Source organism: Telopea speciosissima, chromosome 1, assembly GCF_018873765.1.
Source record: "Telopea speciosissima isolate NSW1024214 ecotype Mountain lineage chromosome 1, Tspe_v1, whole genome shotgun sequence".
NCBI lineage: Eukaryota > Viridiplantae > Streptophyta > Magnoliopsida > Proteales > Proteaceae > Telopea > Telopea speciosissima.
The window spans coordinates 72,271,750-72,290,226 of record NC_057916.1 but is presented as its reverse complement, the minus strand read 5'-3'; the positions used below and the strand labels follow the sequence as shown (position 1 = coordinate 72,290,226).

At 48.4% G+C, this 18,477-nt stretch overlaps 1 non-coding gene across 1 annotated transcript; it reads right to left on the bottom strand.

Annotated features, from left to right (window-relative positions):
- Window positions 1-2,270: 2,270 nt before the first annotated feature.
- TRNAG-GCC lies at window positions 2,271-2,341 on the bottom strand. The gene has a single exon. It is a non-coding gene; the product is annotated as a tRNA-Gly (tRNA).
- Between the last annotated feature and the right edge of the window lie 16,136 nt (window positions 2,342-18,477).

The following is an 18,477-nucleotide window of genomic DNA, read 5'->3' as shown; positions in this document are numbered from 1 at the left end:
GACGTGCAAGTTCTCATTAGGGTTTTGCTTTTTTAAACCCTTTTCTTATTAACGTTTTGTTTAGCCAACCAGAGGAGGTCACTGCCCTGCAAAGTCAACCCCCGCCTTCCTCTCCAGTAAGAATAGAGGGTGACTGAATAATTAGGGTTTTTTCTAAGTGTTGTTTGCGGGCGAAGATAACATCATTCACCGGTGAAACACTCATGTGATCTCATTATGTACTTTTACAGTTTTACTCCAACCTTCCCTAGTCTCCAGCTCATCTTGACTTTCTTTTCTGGGTCAAAATCTCATATTACCTACGAGATATATTGCCCAGATTTTGACAAATGTCAAGCATCGAAGCATTCTTTCTCGTGAGAGTAGGCTTTCAATATCTCATGACGATAGTGATAGAAGGGTTGAAGAGATATGTATTGAAAGGATAAGGTTGGGAAAGGCGAAAAAGCCAGGATGGGCTGGGGTGGGGAGGTGGGGAGGTGGGGCCACATGCCCTGTAAGGAAAGCTTGAGACAGCCACAATGGAAACATTGTATTTCTTTGTCCTTGCTGTCTTGGGCCCATTTTGGGAAAAGAAAAGCAGAGAAATTAGATTACTTTAGAAGGTGGAAAAGAACTTGATCACTTGGAAGGTGAAATTATCTCCTCCCCCTCCGGGGTTGTGTTAATTTGTGTTTTGCTTTCAGGTTTTGTTCTTCAAACCAACAGCTTCCTCCGTCTCTATCTACCTAGGACTACTCTTCTGGGCTAATGGTCTTCCTAGAATCTGGATAATATTAACTAGTGCGACTGTCAAGGGGAACGGAAGAGAGAGACAGGGAGGGAGATAACTGTCAGTTAGAGTGGGTCAATGACCATAGTGGGTTCCATACTGAACATGTATACTTATTATTAAATGGAGCAAGTCCTCATTGCATTTTCTTCCACCTAGTGATTAGGGGTGAAAAAGGCCGAGTAGGGTTGGTTTTTCAAAAACCCAACCGAACCCCGAGTCCTCTTAACTTAGCCAAAGCCCAACTCTGCTGAATTTGGATCCTCTACTGTCGAGCTGCCTTGACACGGTGTTGTGCGCAATGTTCGTCTTATTCTTGTTCAAATGCCTTGTTCGAATAGGGGTAAGACGGTAATTGCACGCAGTCCTATGTATGGACAGCACGGTCCTGCTAGGCAGCTCGGCAGTAGAAGATCTGGATCCAACTCTGCTAGGCTTATTCCATCCCACCCTGACCTTGATTGACCCTGATTTTGCCAGGGTTGGGCTGGTCTTATTTTTTTTTGTCATTTGTGTCCTTAGACATAATATGCAATAATTAATACATAGTCATATAAAATTAGCGCTAGATTGGATCAGGTCGAACTTATCTCAAGACTTCAGTCAAGACCCAGCCCAGACTCAGGCCTGAAAATCCAAAATTGCCTTATAGGCTTAAAAACCTAACCATGCCCTGTCCAGACACAAGATAGGCACGGATTCACAAGGCCAACCCCTCACCGAAGATCAGAGAATTCGGTTTCTCTCCAATCACTTAAAAATGATTGCAAAACAAAATAAAGGGGGAGCTGCATGAGTCCAATGAATCCTGTGTTGGGGTCCTCTACTGCCGAGTTGCCCCTATTGCCCATGTGTGCCCCAAACACAGCAAGGCAGTGAAAAGATAGTCCTACCCCTGTCCGATCGCCTTATCCGAGCGTGGATAAGGCAGTCTTTACCGCCTTGCTGTGTCTGGGGTGCACACGGCAATAGGGGCAACTCGAAAGTAGAAGATCCGGATTCCACACCCAGCTCCCTTTGTGTCATTAAATAAAGTAACTGGAGATGATCTATAGCCGTGATCATAACTGCAAAATACAGTTCTCTTGGCCTAAGGATCGATACTCAATTCATTGGACAAAACGTAATAATCCTATGACTCACCCACCACCTACGAGGTTACAGTGTTCATACATATAGAGAAGTGGGCTACTTCTTTGGTATACAAAATGGCCCACATGTTGCAAACACAAACACATCAGAAGAACATTAATGGTATCCATCCATGCTCCATCCATCAAGGAGACAAGTTTGTGATTCTCTGTGTTTATTGTCCTTCTTCTAATTTGGAGTAGATACGTACGTACAAATGATTGCATACGACGAATCATCAAATGATTGCAAAATGAAATACAACTACAACTACTACTACGGTACTACTCCACATACATGTTTACAAGCCACTACAAATCTACAATCCTACATTGTTTTGTTTTCGTGAATGAAAAAAGTATTTGTGTGCACCAGCCGTGAATCGAACCCGGGTCTGTACCGTGGCAGGGTACTATTCTACCACTAGACCACTGGTGCTGGAGATGAGTGATCATTAGTAAATTATAAATAGTATCATTTTTATGATGTGCCAACACCAGAAGAAAGTTTGTTGGGCTGTCCACCAGCCACTAATTATGGCAGGGGTCAAGATTTCTCAATATTCAATAAAAGAGACTCGTTTAGAACTCAATGAACAAATGTTCCTTCCATACCTGTTCATTTTAAGGGTATCATAGCTCCGTTCAGTGGGGGATGGGTGTCACCCAGTCAAGCTTTCCCTATCAAGGCTCTTCTCCAAGAAGGCCAGCACCCAGGCAGTACCTAGGGGGGCATCCAATGGCTGGGCCGTAAAGCATACATCCCGATGACTGACAGCTGGATCCAAACTTGCCTTGGATTTTTTTGCTTAATTGGTGTTCAAAGTTTAGGGGACATATCAATGATCCTTCATTGTTAAGTAAGTTCCATCTTAGAGTCGAGTCCACCATGTGCATAACAAAAAAGCTTAGGAAAATGATTGAAAATGCAATATCTTCACCCCTTCTATTTCAGGCCTTAACCCTATCGCTCAATTTAGCTCCTGTTAGGGACTCTTGTAGAAGGTAGTTTCAGATGCACCTACGACTTCTCCATCCATTAGTAATTTACCTTACTCCCTGCTGGTCCCCTTGCTTGGGAACCCACCCCCTCTTGAGCTAGTAGAGAGAGCAAACAAGCAAAAGAGAGACAGAAAGGCTTGGCTTAGTGCATCATGATGAGATTCCACATGGAAAATACTCAAAGCGATACCCTCCATTACCACTAAGAGATTAAAATGGAAAAGAGTGAAGCAATTAACTCCTTATTCCAAAAGCTTTTCTTTTATTTCTTTTGGTGAAATCCTTATTCCAAAAGCATTGCATTAGAAATGTAAGGTTGTTTCATTGCGATCAAGTGGTCATGAGTTCGAATCTGAAAACAGCTTTTTAGCAATAGCAGAGATAAGAACGTGTACGTTATGACCCTTCCCAGACCCTGCAGTAGCGGGACCCTCGTGCATTGGGTAAGTCCTTTATGAATGATTGATTTATAGGATATTACATTTGAGCAGTACTGAAAAGCAATCTGCTTCTGCTAACCCAAGGAGAAGCGTCCAGCATCATTCAATTAGTTCCAAGGCCTACTAGTGCTATTGTTTGTTATTTTATTATGAATGTAATATATATGTGAATATGTGATCTCTATGCCGTGCCTTTAATGGGCCAAAGCCCAATCTGATATAGAAGGACTGGGCAAGCCTTTCGGTCAGGTGTTTTGGGCTTTGTGCTATGAGGTACAAATACCATTCTCGGCCTGACAAGGTGAGTTGGGTTGGGCTTTATACGACAGACAATATCTTTGTATGCAACTTTTATTATTCTATGCAAAAGTTCCATTCAAATATATATCACGTTTCACATGGGTTATCGGTGAAAATGGGCCAGTAATGGGCTTTTTGTGTCCAATAATGGGCCCAATGTTGCTATCGATTACTAGATTCAAAAAATAATGGACAAACATCTCTCTGGTACAATTTTAGCTAAAAAATTAGTAGAAAAATAACTAAAATTACAGAAGATACCATTTTGTATTTTATTTATATTCATTTTCATTTGATGCCATTTTGATTATTTTACTAAAACTTTGATTCAATAGTTGAGCCACTTTCTTTACTTAATTTGTACTAAAGTTTGACTATTCTGATGTCTGGGTTTTTTGTTTCTTGGGGATGGTTTCTCGAGATGGTGGTATATCTAGATATCATAACTGATATCTAGATATACACCGGAGAAGAGTTTCACATTTCATTCAACCTTCTCTACACCGGGTAATTGAAGAGTCGACATCGGCTCGTCACTGCCTTCTTCTTCTTATCAGGTAACCACACTCTGTTTCTACAGTTAGATCCCTTTAAAAATGTTTTACCGTAACAGCCAGGAACCAATGTCTATGAAAATTCAAATAACGGTACAGATTAACCTTTTACTAAATCTACGGCTACAATTAAATATAAGTGAGATTAGGTTGGTAGTTCGTACGTTCTGCTACCACCCACCCATAAACTATAAGAAAAAAACTAGGATTACAGAGTATAATAATACAAACGAGTTGAAGATGTCAATACTTATGAGAGATTTGACACACAACCGCATGGATTTAAAGAATATGACCAAGGGTTAGATTAGTTGCCAATGATACAAATCCAATCTTTATCAACTGATGTACACCTGGTTTTGTTGATCCAACCAAGCCTTAGATTTGTTTTTGAAGAAATTGAAAAAAAGAAAATAAAATTTATGAGGTTTTCTAATCAACGGGTTAAAAAAATGGGAGTCATAATGACTCTTAGATAGGAGTAGAAGGCATTTTAGTAACTTCGATCAATACAGGGACAATTAATGCCTTCTCCACGGTGGATGACTTTAGACCATAGAGTCAATTTTCTGGCTAGTAGACCAAAAAAAATTTCTCCAAAAATCGAAATAATGAAAAGGAAAAAAAGGTGTAGATATCCTTGTAACAATGGAAGGTGAATTGATCTAGTTCACACATGTTTTAAAAGATGAAATTCTTTTTTTGCATTGCTTCCTCCCATCTTTTGTAGACATGTGTAAAAGAAATTGCATTTTGTATATATAAGTTAAAGGGAGGGATCTACACATCGCTAGTGTGTAATAGAATCCCCATGCTGAACCAATGGAAACACGGGAAGGGGCATCACATGGTTTGTCAGTAATGGAGCCCATGTATCAAGGAAGGAGAAAGAATGTGAGAGAGTGGTACAAATTGATGTATGTACACTGTAATATTTATTACATGAAATGGAGGGGACGGTATGGGAAAAAGGTGTGTACATATATATATATATTTTAGGGCAAGAGAACGATGCTTGGTCGTGTAGCCTCTGTACCAACCCGGGGCCAATGAGAGCGCGTAAGAGTGTCAACACGAATGGTATTTCTTTATTTCAGTAGGGGCTGCATGGTAATTTCATACGCTTATCTGTCTGGACACAAGAGCCATGCGACCAAGCAGTATTTTTTTTCCCATTCTATTTTACAACATAAAATGCAGAGGCAAAGGAGGGGGGAAATGGAGAAAGAACTTTGACAAAAGACATAATAATTGATGAGGCATAAAACACCCCACCAATCAAAAGCGGCCACATGGCCGAGCCGAGGTCATACCAAGAACCGAATCAAGCTAAGCAGAAGACCAAGCTGACCCGGTCTGGGTAAACCCTATTGCTTGGCCAAGCTCGTCAGACACTTCCCAGTCAACCAGACGCTGAGCCGAACTTGTACGGGTCCGATGAGGCCGACCTAGCAGGCCGAGCTCTTCTGCCGATCTCTGGCCGCACGACACGACAGATCAGTACTCACCCAAAAATCCCCATCACGGCTGAGCTGCATGCCCGCCGACCCCATGGTCCGGGCCTACGCAGGTCGCCCTCCATTGGAGCACCACAGCGCGGCAAAGCCCACACAACTAATGATGACCCTCACTCAGGTCATACGAGCTGAGGCCGAGCTCCGACGCCGAGCTCTCCACGAAGGCTACCATAGCGCCCCACCGGAGATCACGGTGCCACATAAGCACCACCCGGGAATCACGGGATAAGAATCTAGTCACGATCGCATCGCGATACCGAATCACACTCCCATTTGGACTCTTACCTTAACAAGAGTCCGACCCTGAAGGAAATGCTCCACTCCACTCCGCTCCGCGGGGAAGAGCCTTACCAAACAAGGACTCTTACCATACTAGGACTCCTCCAACCGCCTCATCTCCCTCTATAAATAGTAAGGTATGGAGCTCTATTGCTCAACTCATTTTTTTACTAGCTGTTACGCTGTTGCACTGGTGATCTAACTTCAGCATCGGAGAGTCCTAGGTCGGAGCCACACCGGCTCTCTTGTGCTCATCACTTGGTCCTTGCAGGCTCATCCGTGGGCGAACCAAGCGTCGAAGATTTCCACATGCAACAGATTGGCGCCGTCTGTGGGAACGACATCAACAAGTCATCGTCATTTCTACCAACTTCAAGAGCAACAATAATGGTGCACACGAGGTCAGGGAAGCATGGCTCGACTTCCCGTGGGGATGAGCTACAGCCCGGTGTGCAGGCGAGGCGATCACCGCCCCCTGAAGCCTCATGGCAGGGTGCGATCGGAAGACCCCCTCGGGCAGGGGGTGCGCAGCCCATCACGGGCGCCGCGGTCAATCCCATTCCCCCACCAGAGGGTGGGAATGGCAGAAGTGTGCTGGGCACAGCAGCGGCTGACCGGGCACAGGTGGAGCCAAACTTGAACGGGCTGGGCCTACCAGCGTCGTCGCCCTTATCGGAGAATTTGGACCCCGAAGCCCCAGCAAATAATCGACAAGTTATGGACTTGCAACTACAGATGCTCCACACCAACGAGATGCTGCGTACTTTCACGAACCAGATGGCCCGGGGTGGGCTGATGGGCCAACTACCGGTCGCGCCCCCTCCAGCCCCAGCGCGCACAGAAAGAAACTTACAGCAGAGTGGTGGCGGCGTAGGGCTGAGCCTAGCCAGGCCATGTCATCATACTCGTCTCGTCAGAAGACTCCTCCTCCGTGCCTCGGTAGAGGCACTCGGCGGGACGAACAGGAGCATCATCGAAGCCCGGGGATAGGGCAAGAAATTGAACCAGCAGGCTCTTTAGCAAGGAGGTCGGTATTTTTTAGAAGACTCGGAGAGGACGGGCAGCCGAGGGGAGTTCGAGAACGGGGGAATGAGCCAAATGGGAGATGTGTTACGAGACAAGGAGAAGGATCCCGTCGTAGCCCCCGGCATTAAAGCCCGCCTCCCCGAGAAGAGCAGCAGAGGAGCCCCCGTGGGTCTAATTTTCAGGTAGAAAGAGGAATAAGGAGGGATGGTGCTGAGCGGGCCGACCACAGCTGGACGACCAAGCATACCGACCTCGGGCTGAGGAGCCAAATGGTCGACCTAGGCCGAGCGAGCAAAACAATTTGTACCAGCTGGATGAGCCGGATGGCCAAGCACCTGAAACCGAGTTGGAAAGGCGACTATGAGACTTAGCCGAGCAAGTGGAGGGATTGAAAAAATAGGCGACCCCGGACGCCTATTCGCTAGTCGGGCGACACCCTTATCCTCCTGAGATCATGACCGCACCACTGCCGATCGGGTTCAAACCTCCTCCTTTCGACCGGTATGACGAGACGACCGACCCGACAGATCATATCAACTACTTTAATGTGATGATGACCATGTACGGGGGAACCGAGATTGTTTCTTGTCGGGCTTTCCCTGCATCCCTCAAGGGCGCGGTGACCTCATGGTTCTCCTGGTTGCCGCCAAACTCCATAACAAGCTTCGCTCAGCTCTGTCGAGCCTTCGTCACGTGCTTCCAGAGTAGTATGAAACACAAGAAGACCACGGTCAACCTCCTCAGTGTGAAGCAAAGGTCTGATGAGTCGATCCGAGCATTCGTCTCCCGCTTCAACAAGGAATCCTTAGACATCAAGGATTTGGATGAGGTCACGGCCCATACTGTTATGAGCAACGGGCTCGCCAACATGGACCTCATCAAGGACTTGGCCCGAAAGCCAACCAGAAACCTGGCCGAGCTCTTGGAGTGGTGTAATGAATTTGTAAATATAGCCGAGTTCTCCAGGCCCGAAAGGGAAATGAAGGCCGAGCCGATAAGAAAAGGCCGACAATCGATGACCGCAAGAAAGATAAACGACCCAGGATGGATCGCCGAGCTGAGAGATCGGATCGAGCTCGGAGCCCCGATTACACCCCACTGAATACCTCGCGCAAGGAGATTTTGATGTAAATACAGGACGGCGGGTACATCCGCTGGCCCAGACCGATGCAAGCGGGGTCATCTCGGAATCTCAACAAGTATTGTCAATTCCACAAGGACACCGGTCACGACACCGAGGATTGCTATCAATTGAAAAGAGAAATCGAAGAGCTGATAAAAGCGGGCCACTTGAAGCGATATGTCAAAGGAGGCTGTGAAGAGTGTGGGGGTCGGCGACCTGAAGATCGCGATCAAAGAAGAGCCGAGCCGAGGCCCAAAAATAGGCTAATCGAGCGAGACGAAGATAAAGCCCGAGCTGGGAAGAAAGAGGACGGGTCCGGGCCGAGCAGTGCCAAGGGAGCTTCCATATACACTATCCTCGGAGGGCCCGGACAAGAGACTACTCGAAAGGCCAAGGCAAACGCATGGTTCGTTGGAGTCGCTGAGATGCCCACCAAGAAGCTCAAGCCAGCAGCTACGATCTCCTTCGCCGAGGCCGACCTCGAAGGTATAAGTTTATCTCATGACGATGCTTTAGTGGTACAGGTAGAAATTACGAAGAGACCCCCGTCCAACGAGTATTGGTCGATACCGGCGCATCCGTGGACCTTATGTCGTTAGACGCGTACCGATAATTTGGCTTCGGCGACGAAACGCTCAAGCCGGAAGGCACCTCACTTCACGGGTTCTCGGGAGCTGCCGCGACCATTAAGGGCTCAATCGACCTGCTGGTCACGATCGGGCAAGCTCCATGCCAGGCGACGATCCAGGTCAAATTCATGGTAGTACGGTCGGTAGTGGCTTTCAACGCCATACTCGGCTGCCCATCATTGACCGCTCTCCAAGCCATCATCTCCCCGACGCACTTGAAAATCAAGTTCCCTACCGAGAACGGTATCGGTGAAGTCTGAGGTGACTAGAAGAAGGCACGGGAGTGCTATGCTACTTTTGTCAAGCAAAACAAAGGCAATGTCCGAGGAATGGCAATGTGCGTCGAGCACCTCCCCGAGGATCAGCGGGATGACCTCATCGAAAGGAGAGGACGACCCGTGGAAGACCTGACCCCATTCTCCCTCAGCGAAGAGGACCCAACAAAGGTGGTCCAGCCCAGATCATTACTGAATGAAGATCAAAGGAATCAGCTCAGAATATTCTTAAAGGCGAACGCCGATGTTTTTGCCTGGTCGGCTGCCGACATGTTGGGCATATCAAGGCATATAGCTGAGCACCGACTCCACGTAGATCCAAGCCGAAAACCAATCCGACAGAAGAGAAGGAACTACGCCCTTGATCGGCAAACCGCGATCAAAGAAGAGGTGGAGAAGCTCCGTCGATCAGGGTTCATCCGAGAAGAAAAATTCCCGACCTGGCTGGCTAACGTCGTCATGGTCCCCAAGCCGAACGGGAAGTGGAGAATGTGTGTCGACTACACCGACCTCAACAAGGCTTGCCCAAAAGATGAGTACCCGCTACCTCGGATCGACCTCTTGATCGACGCCACGGCAGGCCACGAGATGCTGAGCTTCATGGACGCATATTCCGGCTACAACCAAATCATGATGCATAAGGAGGATGAGCCCTACACGGCATTCTGAACTGACCAAGAAAAATTTTGCTACAAGGTCATGCCGTTCGGATTGAAAAACGACGGAGCGACATACCAGCGGCTCGTGAACTATATATTCTGCGAGCAGATCGAAAGAAATATGGAAGTCTATGTGGACGACATGTTAGTGAAGAGCTTGAAGGCCGAACACCACTTGGTCGACCTGGAAGAAGCCTTTGGCGTATTGAGGAAGAACCAAATGAAGCTGAACCCCGCCAAGTGTGCATTCGGCGTGACCTCGGGAAAGTTCCTCAGCTTCATGGTCTCTGTCAGAGGCATCGAAGCCAATCTGGCAAAAATCAGGGCCATCCAAGAGATGAGCCCTCCAAGGACGATCTGAGAAGTACAAAGGCTAAACGGGCGAGTAGCGGCGTTGGCATGATTCATGTTGAGGTCGGGCGACAAGTGTCTGTCGTTCTTTAAGGCCCTCAAGAACATCCGGAACCCGAAAGACTTTATCTGGTCGAACGAATGTCAGCCAGCTTTTGAAGAGCTGAAGAAATACTTGGAGAACCCGCCTCTTCTCAGCCAACTCGAGCCAAAAGAGGAGCTTCAAGTTTACTTAGCCGCTACCCCGGTAGCGGTCAGCGCGGTGTTGGTTAGGGAAGAAAGTCAAACTCAAAAACCCGTATACTACATCAGCCACGTTCGTGTCGACGCCGAGACAAGATACTCCGGGTTTGAGAAAGTAGCATTCGCTCTTGTCACGGCCGCAAGGAAGCTAAGGCATTACTTCCAAGCTCATCCGATCGCTGTACTGACCGACCAGCCACTCAAGAAGATATTACACAAACCCGACATTTGGGGACGACTGATCACCTGGGCAGTTGAGCTGAGTGAGTACGATATAAGCTATCGTCCAAGGACGGCGATAAAAGGATAAGCCCTTGCCAACTTCATCGTCGAGTGCACAGGGCTCAACCTCAAAGTCGAGGAAGAGAAGACAATAGAAGAGGCTGGGGCTACGACCGACCCGACCTGGACCATGAATGTTTACGGCTCGAGCAACTCCGGAGGAAGCGGAGCCGGCCTGATCCTGGTGAGCCCCGAGGGGTTTCTGATTCAATATGCCCTAAGGTTCAAGTTCTCCGCCTCGAACAATGAGGCCGAGTATGAAGCCCTCCTAGCCGGACTTCGAGTCAGCAAGGCAATGGGCGTAAGGCGGTTGAAGGTGCGAGGAGACTCCCAACTCGTGGTCAACCAGGTCAACGAAGACTATGAGGCGAAAGACGAAAGGATGATAGCTTACCTAAGCCAAGCACGAGATCTGATCTCCGAACTCGAGCACTTTGAGATGACCCGAATACCAAGAAAAGAGAATGGCGCGGCTGACTCCCTGTCAAAGTTGGCCGAGGCCGACCTCCAATATCTGAGCCGATCAGTGTACATAGAGATCTTGGAGAAGCCATCCTTACAAGAAGAGAGCGTAAAGCACATTGAAGAGGACGGGCCGACCTGGTTGGACCCCATTGTCAACTACTTGGAGAATGACCTACTCCCGGAGAACCGAGACGAAGCAAGAAAGGTTAAGATCCGAGCTACCAAGTACACCATGATCGACGGAGTGCTCTACAAAAAAGCAATCTCGGCCCCTCTTCTCCGATGCCTTAGACCGAAGGGAGCCGAGTACGCCTTGGCCGAGGTACATGAAGGAATATGCGGGAGTCACATGGGTGGCCGAGCTCTTGCATACAAGATACTTCGGCAAGGATTCTATTGGCCAAGAATGCAAGAAGAGGCCATGAGGTATGTGAAGACGTGCGAGAAGTGCCAGCTGTTTGCACCAATTCTGAGCCGACCAGCAACAAAGCTGACCTCAATGCTGAGCCTAATCCCTTTCACTATGTGGGGAATGGATATTCTCGGAGATTTCACCCCGGCATCGGGAAACATGAAGTTCGTGGTAGTGGCAATCGATTACTTCACTAAGTGGGTCGAGGCCGAGCCCCTTGCAACCATCACCAAGAAGATCATGGAGAAGTTCTTCTGAGATAAGGTCATCTACCGGTTTGGACTACCAAAAGTGCTCATCACCGATAATGGCACGTAATTCAACAACCCGATCTTCCGAGAATTCTGCGAGCACTTCTACATTAACTTCTGACCCGTCTCAGTAGCTCATCCACAAGTAAATGGACAAGTAGAAGTGTCCAACCGAACATTACTCGTCGGCATTAAGAGAAGGTTAGATGAGGCCAAAGGAAGATGGGTGGAAGAGCTCCCAAGTGTCCTATGGGCATATAGGGCGACGGTAAGAACACCAACCGGGGAGAGCCCTTTTCGCCTCGCTTATGGGACCGAAGCCCTCGCCCCGATCAAAATTATGGCATCGTCATACCGAGTGCTCAACTTCAATGAGAAGACCTATGAAGATAGGCTGAGAGCCAACCTTGACTTCCTCGACGAAGTTCGAGAAAATGCCCTACTCCGAAACAAGGCATACCAACAGAGGACGGCAAAGTACTATGACTCAAGAGTAAAAGAGCAGCACTTCCGTCAAGGGGACCTTGTCCTCAGAAAGCTCAGCGTATCCCAGCCAAGGCAGCAAGGAAAGTTAGCACTAAATTGGGAAGGCCCGTACATAGTCTCCAAGCAAATTCGCCCAGGGATGTATCGCTTGCAGACTCTGGGGGGCAAGAAGGTACCGAGACCTTAGAACTCAGAAAATTTGAAGAAATTTTTTTAGTAACTTCCTTAAGTATCCTGCTCGGCAAGGTTTATGACGAGCATGTTTGTATTCGGCTTCAGCCCCGACGTTTGATTCAATTAAATAAAGTCTTTCTCCACCACTTAACGTATTTGCAAGCTCCTAAATCAAAGTCATAAGACCGGTCCTCATAGACCTGGCCGACCTCGAAGACCGACCCTCATAGGTTGGTAACCAAGTCGTAAGACCGGTCCTCATAGACCTGGCCGACCTCGAAGACCAACCCTCATAGGTCGACAACCAAGTCATAAGACCGGTCCTCATAGACCTAGCCGACCTCAAAGACCGACCCTCATAGATTGGCAACCAAGTCGTAAGACCGGTCCTCATAGACTTGGTTAACCTTGAAGACCGACCCTCATAGGTCGACAACCAAGTCATAAGACTGGTCCTCATAGACCTGGCCGACCTCAAAGACTGACCCTCATAGGTCGACAATCAAGTCACAAGACCAGCCCACAAAGACTGGCCGACGTCTGAACCAACAAGAGCAAACTCTCCCCTTGGCCGAGCTGAATAAAGTTTGAAACTAAGCTAAGGCATTATGCTCAGCCAGGGAGGCTGCTCGGCCACGCATCCGCTTATATGGTAGTCGGTCTGATCTGACTGCTGGGAACAGCGAATTAATTAACCAAGGCAAAAATCATCCTGACCTCAGACATGGCATGGCCGAACCGATAACCCCGTGAAGCATGGGTAAAAAACAGCCAAGTCCTTAAGCTCGGCTAACAGAATGGGTCGTCAGCTCGGCTACAACATCAAATGGAACAACATACACAAGGAAAAGAAGGCTAAGAATGCCGAGCTAAAACACTTGGATAAATTCTGACAAAAATAGATTTTCATTCAGTATAGGCCGACTGCTCGGCATGGTTACAAGGTGGGCAGTTCGGCTGAAAAAAAATAAAATTATTACATCTCAATCTCCTCGGCAGTGGACTTGGAGGCGACCTCGGTGACATCCATGGTGGTATGCTCGGTAAGGCCTGCATAGGTTCCTCAATGGGCAGAGCCTGGGTGACCTCGGCTCCCTCCTCATCTCCCAACTCCCCGACAAAAGTAGTCGCATCATCGTCAAAATGTGAGAGATTGAGATCGGGATAGGCCGCCTTGATCTCGGCCAAGAGATCAGCCCGGCCTGCCTCAAAACCCTCGGCGTAAGGAGGCTTCCTGATCTCATGGCACACATCAGCGTACTCCTTCGATTGGAGGTAGTCGCTAATCACCTCGTCCCAAGCCAGGGCCAGGTCCTCCTTGGCCTTCTCCCTCACCTCGGTGAGCTGAGCCTGCAGAGCCCGGACCTTCTCCTTCTGTCTGGTTACCTTGGCCTTGGAGCTCTCCACTTCGGCCTCGGCGGTAGTAAGCTTCTCTTGAGTCTCCCGACGCCTCTGAACGGCATCCTGGGCATCCTGGTAGGATTTTTTGCACTGGACGCCCAAGGAGTGGTTCTCGGTCAAGAGCCGCTCAAAATGAAGCATGGTCTCCACTGCCTTGGCGAAGCCCTGCAAGAAAGCATTAGAACAAAAGTCAGGTCAGGTTACACAGGTCGGACCTAATCACAAGAGCCGAACAGGAAACTTACCATATTGAAGTCCTGAAACAAAGTGGAGAGGAGCTCGGGGTCAGATAGCGCCTCGAGCTTCTCCCTGTCAGCCAGGGGCCGACCTGCATCCAGCCATTCCTTGGCATGCGCGGTCGACGTCAATACCGAGTCCCCTGGGCAGAGGAGCCAGGTCGGCCTCACCGGAACGGCCGAGGCCCTCCCCAAGACATATCGGGAGATGTTGGGGGGTGAGGCCACGGGCGGAAGGCCACCACTCGTCAGATTGACCGAGAGCTTCTGATGCTTGGTATCTTTCGGCGGGCTCCTCTCGCCTTTCCGGCCCTTCCCTTTCTTCAGAGACCCCGCTGGGTCGGTACTCTTCTCGGCCTCAAGGCCGACCACGGCGTCTGACGGGCTCGGCAACACGGCCTTGCCCTTGGGGACCTTAGAGGACTCGCCCCAGGACTTCTTCTCGATGTTTTTCTTCCTCCGGTTTGCGATGGTCTCGGCCCTCAACCGAGCTGTATCCATAGGGGCAATATGGCCGACCACTACAAGAGAAACAAAACGTCAGAAACAAACCAAAAAAGAAAAGAAGACTAAGTGAAGGGGTCAGCTCGACCTACAGAAACAGGCTCGGCTCGGGCTCCTACCAGGGGTCATATACCACCTTTAAAGAAACCCCTTGTCCTGAAGCTGGAGGACATCAAGGGGCGGACGCTGGGGGATCAAGTCAAGCGAGGTCAGCTCATTCTCGATCAGGGGCAGTACCCTGTTGACGTAGTTCAAGTGGATCTCTTTCCACTCGGCTCGGAGAGGGCTGTTTGGAATCGAAGCAAAGAAAAAGCGAGGCTTCCAATGCTTATTGAAGCTCGATGTGCCGACCAAAAACTTGTGGCCGCCCAGGGACGCACTTTTCCCAGATCGGCAGTTGAAATAGTACCACCTCTTCTCTGGAGACTTCTTCAAGAAGAAGAGCCGAGAGAAAAGTGCCACGCTTGCACCTCGGCCCATCTCACAAAACAGGGCGTAGAAGCCGTACACGGCCAGCCAAGAGTTTGGCACCAGCTGACCTGGGGACAGGTGGAAGTGGTCCAAGATCTGGTCCACTAGGCCGAGGACGGGGAGCCTGAACGCGTACTTAAAGGGCAGCTCGTACAAAGCCACCTCGCCGGGCCTAGTGTAGGAGGCCATCTCCCCTGGGTTAGGAGCTCGGAGCTGGATGTCCTCAGGGATGGCATAGGTCGTCCTCAGATAGTCGAGGTCGGCATCTGTGATCGTGCTTGAAACGGTGCCGACACTCCCTTCTTCGAGCTCAGGGGCGTCAGCGGATGAGTTGACCAAACCAACCCCCACTTCTAAAGAATCACCCTTACTTGACTCCTCATCATCGAACGAGGACGATCCAGAGTTCTCGGCTCGATCCCCGATAATTGGTTGGGCCACGAGGCCGGACGCCAAGGGCAACGGAGGCTCGACCACCTCGGCCTGACGAGGCTCCACTACATCGGGCTTGTCCGAAGTCGAGCCCAACAGGTCTACGGTGGGAGAACGAGCGGGGAGCTCTCGGCTCTGACTAGCGCCCTCTGCCACTCCGGCGAGCAGCTCACCCATGTGACTACTACTAACTGACATACGGGGTAGAGAGGACTTACTGGTTGAAGAAGAGCTGAAGACGAGCTGAACACGAACGAAGCAAAAGCCGAGCTGATCACGAACTGGAAAGCACCGAGCGCTGCAGAGCTAAGAAATCTGAGCTTGCCGAGAAGTCAATAACTTGGAGCAGTGAAGAATGAACAGTTAGGAGTCGCCTATTTATAACTCTTGGGCTGAACTGATCCAACGACCAAGGAGAGCTCAGCATAATTCAACGGTCCAGATCAAAAGACGTTTCAAATTCTCGAGCCTGCCATAATGACTCTGTTGACGTGGCACTGACGCCCAACCGTTAGACCGTACAACGTCAAATCCACGGTAAAATGAGCTCGGCTCGGCCACAAAAATCTTTCAGACAAGATAGACCAGTAAACTTCACTCATCAGTGCCGACCCGACCCTTGATGAGTGGGGGGGGCCCGTGATGAGGCATAAAACACCCCACCAATCAGAAGCGGCCACATGGCCGAGCCGAGGTCATACCAAGAACCAAATCAAGCTAAGCGGAAGACCAGGCTGACCCGATTTGGGTAAACCCTACTGCTTGGCCGAGCTCGTCAGACACTTCCCAGTTAACCAGACGCTGAGTCAAACTTGTACGGGTCCGACGAGGCCGACCTAGCAGGCCGAGCTCTTCTGCCGATCTCTGGCCGCACGACACGATAGATCAGTACTCACCCAAAAATCCCCATCACGGCTGAGCTGCACGCCCGCCGACCCCATGGTCCGAGCCTACGCAAGTCGACCTCCATTGGAGCACCACAGCGCAGCAAAGCCCACACAACTAATGATGACCCTCACTCAGGTCATACGAGCCAAGGCCGAGCTCTTAGGCCGACCTCTGTGGCCGAGCTCTCCAAGAAGGCTACCATAGCGCCCCACCGGAGATCACGGTGCCACGTAAGCACCACCCAGGAATCACGAGATAAGAATCAAGTCACGATCTCATCGCGATACCGAATCACACTCCCATTAGGACTCTTACCTTAACAAGAGTCCGACCCCGAAGGAAATGCTCCACTCCACTCCGCTCCGCGGGGAAGAGCCTTACCAAACAAGGACTCTTACCATACTAGGACTCCTCCAACCGCCTCATCTCCCTCTATAAATACTAAGGTATGGAGCTCTATTGCTCAGCTCATTTTTTTACTAGCTGTTATGCTGTTGCACTGGTGATCTAACTTCAGCATCGGAGAGTCCTAGGTCGGAGCCACATCGACTCTCTTGTGCTCATCACTTGGTCCTTGCAGGCTCATCCGTGGGCGAACCAAGCGTTGGAGATTTTCACACGCAATAATAATAACACATTTTTTTAAAACTTTATTAAGAACAACGTGAAATTACACATGGATGAAGTTAAACATAACTCCTAGATCCATGGATCAGAATTTGGTCAGACTGTTGTGCATGTTACCAACAACGCCTTCCTCACCAGGGAATCAACTACACTATTAAACTCCCTTAGAACATATGAAAACGAACAAGAAGTATAATAGGACGAAAAATGGAGAATATCATCCACTATAGGTTTTACTTCTAATGGTGGGTAAAATAACCCACGTTGGAGATAAGACACCAAATATCTATGATCTATCTCCACCAGCAAATGCTCATATCCTTCAGAAATACCTTCTAACAACGCTGAACGAATAGACATGGCTTCACCAACAAGTACTAATGTGAATGAACATGGCATAGAAACAACATGAAGAGAAGCCCCTACATAATTCCTAAATATAAATCCAAAACCACTGTTGGCTGCTCCTTCGCAGAAGCTAGCATCACAATTCACCTTGATATACCATTGAGGTGGTGGAGTCCATTTTGAATCCCTGAGAGTGCATTGCAATCCAAAACATAATTTGAAATGGAAGTTATTAGCATATTACCATTTAGGAATTCCCGATGAACAGTAGTTGCCACATGAATTACTTCCTCAGGCTGCCAATCTTTCCGCCCATAAATATAATCACATCAAGCAATCCATATATACCATAGTAAAAAGGAGCATAGAGAAGTGAGTTGATGCCTTTCCTCCTTGCCAGGAGTAGAAAAAGAACTCCAATTCAACAAAAAACCAAAAATATGACGATCTCCTGATAAAGAGAAAATATATCCCAATCCACTACCAAATCAAACCACCTTCGCAAAACTACACCTAACAAGAATATGAAAAATGGTTTCCTCACTTCCACAACGATTGTATAGTAGATCAAAGTTGCAAGACTTGCGCTCTAATGCATCTCATGTAGCAAGGCCATCAACACAACATCTCCAGAAGAACTGTTGGATTTTAGGAAGTGTTTTACAAGGCCAAACACTCTTCCAAACAACATTTGGAATTCTGATACTAGCTGACAATGAAGAAGTAGATGCTTGCTGTTTCTTCGCATTTGCTATAAGATTAGTTAAAAGATGATAAACACTCTTCACTGAATAAATATCATTCCTTGCTGTCACCTACACCAACTTATCATCACCAGGAAAAAGACAAGATTAATCAGTAATGGAATTTGACCTCTAGAGATTTCGATTCCGACTCAGTTGGAATAAGATGAAAATTGACTGAAATGGATACGAAACAAATCCACCGATTTGAATGGGTCATAATCAAAATTAAAATCTTCTAAGACCCACTAGTGCTAGTGTTATTTTATCATTAAAGCAATATAGATGTGATCTCTAAAGCCTTTGCCTTTATGGGCCAAAGCCCAATCTAATATGGAAGGGCTAGAAAGGCCTTTTCGGGTCAGGTGTTTTGGGCTGCATTATGAGGTACAAATACCATTCTCGGTCTGACAAGGTCAATTGGGTTGGGCTCTATACAAAAGACAATATCATTGTT